The following is a 7,110-nucleotide window of genomic DNA, read 5'->3' as shown; positions in this document are numbered from 1 at the left end:
TCAATAACAACTAGTCAAAGCAACTGAGCAGTGGGCTTCAATCATGACCGGCTTGGTCACATGGGTCTAGAAACCGAGGTGTTCTTGTCCAATCCAGATACAATTTTTAATTAAATGTTCTCTATATGTATTTTTGTAAAATGTATATTTTGGATTATTTCAAAGACTGGAATCATTATACAGGGTAATTCATATATGAAAGATCATTTCTAGAAAATTGCTTGTCATCAATGTTTAAGATGGTCTGATACCATGTCGTCAATTGTATGAATGTCATTGAAGGGGTTGTCAGATAAGAAAGACCATCAATATCAGATCAGTGAGAGTCCGACACCCAGAACCCCTACTGATCAATGGCTAGCTGCTCCAGCACTGGTTGGGTGTAAGCACTGATCATAGTTGTGCTGTTCAACTTTGCTTCTAGTGTCGCGGAAGCTGCTGGCTGTCCATTTGCGGCCACTACACTTTCGATAAAGTTTTGTGAAAAAGCTCTGTTAAATGTTTACATCTGGTTGCAGATGATCAGTGGGGGTGCCAGATGTCGATCTCCCACCGATCTGATATTGGTCACCTAGCCTAAGGACAAGTCATCAATATTATATGCCCAATATCATAAAACCTAAAGGTACCTTCACACTCAGCAACTTTACAACGAGAACAACAACGATCCGTGACGTTGCAGCGTCCTGGATAGCGATCTCGTTGGGTTTGACACGCAGCAGCGATCTGGATCCCGCTATGACATCGCTGGTCGGAGCTAGAAGTCCAGAACTTTATTTCGTCATCAGGTCGGCGTGTATCGTCGTGTTTGACATCAAAAGCAACGATGCCAGCAATGTTTTTACATGGAGCTAACAACCAGCGAGAACGATAAGTGAGTCGCCGTTACGTTACTGGATCGCTCCTGCATCGCTCATCTGTTGCCAGTGTTTGACATCTCTACAGCGACCTAAACAGCGACGCTCCAGCGATCGGCTCGTTGTCTATATCGCTGCAGCGTCGCTGAGTTTGACGGTACCTTAAGTTCTTCTTTATGTAACATTATTAAATCCCAAGCAGCAGTTGCAAAAGTACATTATGAGTAATATAAAAAGATAAATAACCTGTAAAGAACAGTATTCCTTATGTACAACTCAGTTGAGCAACTACTTTCTAGACATACTATAGGATAAGGATTGCCACACCATAGTATAAACATAGAACCTACCAAAAAACACAGCAATATGCCTCAAAATTAGGTAACACTAAATTAACAGTCATGGTGGTAATAAAAATATGAAATTATTTCTCAATGTATAAAAACTAATGACAAACGGTAATACTGTAATGCAAACAAGTATAGTGGATTGATGGTGAGGACACAATTAGAACATCACCATGGGTAATGATAGGTATGACAAACAAGCAGATAAGGACAATGAATAATCACGTCATATATCAGATTAAAAGAACCTAGTAGGAAGAACAACTATGAGTCCCAATCTTGAGAAAAAATGTATACAGATGGACAGTAAAAAGATATGGCCACAAGATGGAACCCTAGTGCAGAAACAATGTTCTCACATACTTGTCCAAATCAAAAAAACAGGTTATGTACTCGTAAAAGAACTAGAAAGCTTGATAAATTGTCCTCATGTGTAAAAAAGTGCAGCGCACTGGTTACCCATGTGGGAAATAACCCAGGTGTACGTCTGTCGTCCTTACGCACGTTTCGCGTACGGCTGCCTCTGGGGGCTGACAATGTCCCTCACAGTCACCTGATCTGAACATCATTGAAAACCTGTGGTTAGACCTCAAAATACTACTCCAGGGTGGTGTCTGGCTGTGGCTGCTGATCCCACCGGGGGACAGGACACAGGTAGGCAAGCATGGCTGTGACACTGGCAGGCGGACGGGTACGGAAAAGACACTGGCGGGCAGACGGGTACAGCAGAGACACTGATGGGCAGGTGGGCACGGCTGGCACTCTGGCAGACACAACTGGCACACTGGCAGGACTGGTGGACAGGGCTGAACTCTGGCTGGTCAGGTAGGTACCGGAATACTTGCAGGTATATGGAGACAGGTAGGAATCTGTTCAGACAGTAGAGTATGTGAGAACAGTTAGGAACCTGTTCAGACTGGAGAGTATATAGGAATCTGTTCAGACAGAAGAGTATATGGAAACAGGTAGGAACCTCTTCAGACAGGAGAGTATATAGGAACTTGTTCAGACAAAAGGGTAAATGGAAACAGGTAGGAACCTGTTCAGACAGGAGCAGAAACGTAGGAGCGGAGCAAGGCAAAACCGCAAGGAGCGGAGCACGAGAGCAGAGTGGAGCCACAGAGCGAAGCCGCCGAGAGCAGAGTGAAATGACAGAGTGCAGAGCCGAGAGCAGAGAAAAGCTGCAGAGTGCAGAGCTGAGAGGAGAGCAGAGCTGCAGAGTGTGGAGCCGAGAGCAGGGAGGTGCAGAGCCACTGACAGTGGCGAGCAGAGCAGAGAAATGCAGAGCCACAGGTAGTGGCAAACGGCAGAGAGATGCAGAGCCACAGGTAGTGGTGAGCAGAGCAGAGAGATGCAGAGCTATATGTAGTGGTGAGAAGGAGAGTGAATACAGAGGTACGCACAGCAGAGTGGGATTGGCAAGCAAACAAAGAAACAACAGGAACAGATATAGACCAGAGTTCAGACAGGAACAGATAGGCCTCAGAGACAAAACACGACCTGGCAGCTCAGTAGCAAATACTAACTGATGGAAATAGTTTGCTCAGGCGTCCTCCAATGGGTGAGGACGGCTTAAGTATCAGAGGCCTCTAGGCAATTGGCCGGGGACACCATAGGGAGGTGCACACAGACTCAATAAGAATATGGATTTGCCAGCGCCGCCACCCTATGCACACAGCCAGGAAGTGTACACAGAGCAAGCGGCCATGAGGCACACGGCATGGAGCCGGCAGCAGACAGAACTCACAGCATGGCCCGGGGTGAGTGAGTTGATGTATCAGGCAGGTGGGGGATGGAAGGCCATGCAGTGATGCTGACAGGGTTGTTACAGTTTTTTGATAAAAAAAAATGCAAAAGCCATCCCATCACTTCACACTGTTCAGTGGCCAGGGTGAATGTGTACTTGCACGCTGCATGCACACCAGTTTATATCCCAGTTCATATCCTTAGTTTTTTTCAGTCTGTTTGCATCATGTGCATATAAAGGAGTGGCCTGCCTTTTTCTTAGAGCTGGACATTATATAGATGTGGTCTCTCATGGTTGTGTGTCCACTAGCTTGGCCCAGTCCTTCTCAGCCCTTATCCACATGCATATCCCTTGACAAAAGGTAAGGTTATTAATATGAGAGTTAGGACTGTCCCAATTAGGGTCACCGTGGAGTGGTGGGATGACCTTTGCATATTTTTTTTATAAAAAAAAATGTTAAATAAGTACTGTATATGATTTTCATACACTATTGCTGCTTATTTATTTACTGCAGGGTATTCAATCATTATGTTTCTGTTTTCTTTTTCTTTCAGTACTAACCTTGCAGGGTGTCCAAACTTTTGCATCGGTCCATTTACCTTTTCGTAATTTTTCAAATGTAAGAGGTGAAAAAAAAAAAAAAAATATATATATATATATATATATATATACAGTGGGGCAAAAAAGTATTTAGTCAGTCAGCAATAGTGCAAGTTCCACCACTTAAAAAGATGAGAGGCGTCTGTAATTTACATCATAGGTAGACCTCAACTATGGGAGACAAACTGAGAAAAAAAAATCCAGAAAATCACATTGTCTGTTTTTTTATCATTTTTTTTGCATATTATGGTGGAAAATAAGTATTTGGTCAGAAACAAACAATCAAGATTTCTGGCTCTCACAGACCTGTAACTTCTTCTTTAAGAGTCTTCTCTTTCCTCCACTCATTACCTGTAGTAATGGCACCTGTTTAAACTTGTTATCAGTATAAAAAGACACCTGTGCACACCCTCAAACAGTCTGACTTCAAACTCCACTATGGTGAAGACCAAAGAGCTGTCAAAGGACACCAGAAACAAAATTGTAGCCCTGCACCAGGCTGGGAAGACTGAATCTGCAATAGCCAACCAGCTTGGAGTGAAGAAATCAACAGTGGGAGCAATAATTAGAAAATGGAAGACATACAAGACAACTGATAATCTCCCTCGATCTGGGGCTCCACGCAAAATCCCACCCCGTGGGGTCAGAATGATCACAAGAACGGTGAGCAAAAATCCCAGAACCACGCGGGGGGACCTAGTGAATGAACTGCAGAGAGCTGGGACCAATGTAACAAGGCCTACCATAAGTAACACACTACGCCACCATGGACTCAGATCCTGCAGTGCCAGACGTGTCCCACTGCTTAAGCCAGTACATGTCCGGGCCCGTCTGAAGTTTGCTAGAGAGCATTTGGATGATCCAGAAGAGTTTTGGGAGAATGTCCTATGGTCTGATGAAACCAAACTGGAACTGTTTGGTAGAAACACAACTTGTCGTGTTTGGAGGAAAAAGAATACTGAGTTGCATCCATCAAACACCATACCTACTGTAAAGCATGGTGGTGGAAACATCATGCTTTGGGGCTGTTTCTCTGCAAAGGGGCCAGGACGACTGATCCGGGTACATGAAAGAATGAATGGGGCCATGTATCGTGAGATTTTGAGTGCAAACCTCCTTCCATCAGCAAGGGCATTGAAGATGAAACGTGGCTGGGTCTTTCAACATGACAATGATCCAAAGCACACCGCCAGGGCAACGAAGGAGTGGCTTCGTAAGAAGCATTTCAAGGTCCTGGAGTGGCCTAGCCAGTCTCCAGATCTCAACCCTATAGAAAACCTTTGGAGGGAGTTGAAAGTCCGTGTTGCCAAGCAAAAAGCCAAAAACATCACTGCTCTAGAGGAGATCTGCATGGAGGAATGGGCCAACATACCAACAACAGTTTGTGGCAACCTTGTGAAGACTTACAGAAAACGTTTGACCTCTGTCATTGCCAACAAAGGCTATATTACAAAGTATTGAGATGAAATTTTGTTTCTGACCAAATACTTATTTTCCACCATAATATGCAAATAAAATGTTAAAAAAACAGACAATGTGATTTTCTGGATTTTTTTTTCTCAGTTTGTCTCCCATAGTTGAGGTCTACCTATGATGTAAATTACAGACGCCTCTCATCTTTTTAAGTGGTGGAACTTGCACTATTGCTGACTGACTAAATACTTTTTTGCCCCACTGTATATATATTTGCCTAAATTGCAAAGATCGAAAGAAATGTGTCATCTTTAACTTCAGGCCTTTAAGAGATTATTTCATTTTCAATTTGCTTAACTGTTCGCAATAACAGTAATTTTGGCCAGGGCTGCCCAAACTTTTACATGCCACTGAAGGTTTATTTTGCTACAGTCTGTGCCAAAATGTTATACATTGTAAAGGTTAGACACAGTGGACCCAATTTATCAAATCTTTAAAGCCACAAAATTGGTGTAAAAGCTTCGAAAGGTTGCAAAATGTTTGTGCACCACAGAGTTGCGCAAAAGATTTGCGACTTTCGGCTTTTCGACTTTCATGCAAGTTTGAATTAGCTCTGGTAAAATGGTCAAAGCTGGGGCAGAGCTGGTGCGGGGTTTGAAGAGAATTGTCCATGTTTGCTCGTTAAATTCAACAAAAGCGCAGGCTTTTGTTTGCCAAAAATGCTACAATCCCTGACTGATTGGCTGAAGTAGCATTTCTGTCACTGTGCATGGAGGCACACGTCACTTAGGGGATGCATTGAACTTAAGTGGCGTCCAGCTCTTAATAAATTCAGCGCCTACTATTCCTGCAAGATTGGTGTAGAGTGATCGTGCGCTATGCCAGTATTGATTAATCGACCTCCAAGGGATTTTGTGTTTTATAACATAATATATTTAAAAATGATACAGTTTCAACTAAGATATTCTTGTGATTTGATGCAGCAACAGGAAATTTGGGAGCCGATTCATGAAGACTGGTGTAGTGTACCCTCGCGCTATGCCAGTTTTTATCGAGTAAATGAGGCATCAAATTCATTAAGAGATGCGCGCCACTTAATTAATTCAGTGTTCCTTCTGAGTGCTATGAGTCACTGAGCATCGCTACAGAAATGTTACCCCATGCCCTGTCCCACCCAGGCTCCACCCCAGCTTCCTCCATTTCAACAGAGCTGATCAAAATTGGTGTAAAAATGCCAAAAGTTACAGGTTTTTGGCACAACTCAGCGTTGTGCAAAATAACGTACAACTTTTCGAGGTTTTTTTATATGCCACTTGTGATGGAGGGGCAACCACTAATGGAATAATGAATATGTTTTTATTCAAATGCAAAAAGTGTCCAATAGTGGGTTGAACAAACATAAAACAAATTGGTAAGGTGTAAAAAAGAAAACAATAGGTAGATGAACGGCACATGATGATAAGGTCTTGTGTTTTCTAAAAGTTGGGAATGTCAGAATTGTTTGGACGATGTAGATGTAAGAAAGGTCTGAGGTTTCTATGCAATACAACTTTACTAGTGGTTCAAAATCGAATTAACAGTAGTAAAAGATGGAATAAAAGATTTGAGACCTGTATGCACAAGACAACAATGACAAGAAGGGCACAGTCAGATGGCCGTATAGCATGGACGACTATCGTAACGCAATGCTCAGACATGCCGACGGCTGACCCAAGTGTGAGATGTTCATATATTTCTATGCAGCTCTTCTCATGATCGGGTCTTGAGCCGACAGCCAGTCCTTGGACTACAAAGAGATCATTGTCCTTGTTATACATCCTTTTGACTGCGCCCTAACCACCAATCCAGGATCCCAACAGCAAATTAACACAAGTTCTAGGAATCAGTATATACTCAAATAATGTAAGAGGTTGAAAAAATCCATCGTTCTATGTTAAGTGACAAACAAAAAAGTCTGGGAACAAGAAATGAAGAGTACCAGATCTATACAAAACTAGAGACCACGAATGGAAAAGTACATGGGTTTGAGAAGACACCTATCGTCAGTAATCACAATAATTAAAGGATAACATTAAATCCAACTGCAGTGGACTACGAGAAACCTAAGAGGTAAAACTCGGTAACAGCAGTTTCATTCTTCTGTTTC

Source organism: Ranitomeya imitator, chromosome 2 (genome assembly GCF_032444005.1).
Source record: "Ranitomeya imitator isolate aRanImi1 chromosome 2, aRanImi1.pri, whole genome shotgun sequence".
Classification (NCBI taxonomy): domain Eukaryota; kingdom Metazoa; phylum Chordata; class Amphibia; order Anura; family Dendrobatidae; genus Ranitomeya; species Ranitomeya imitator.
The sequence above is the reverse complement of the archived record's forward strand: the minus strand, read 5'-3'. Positions refer to the sequence as shown.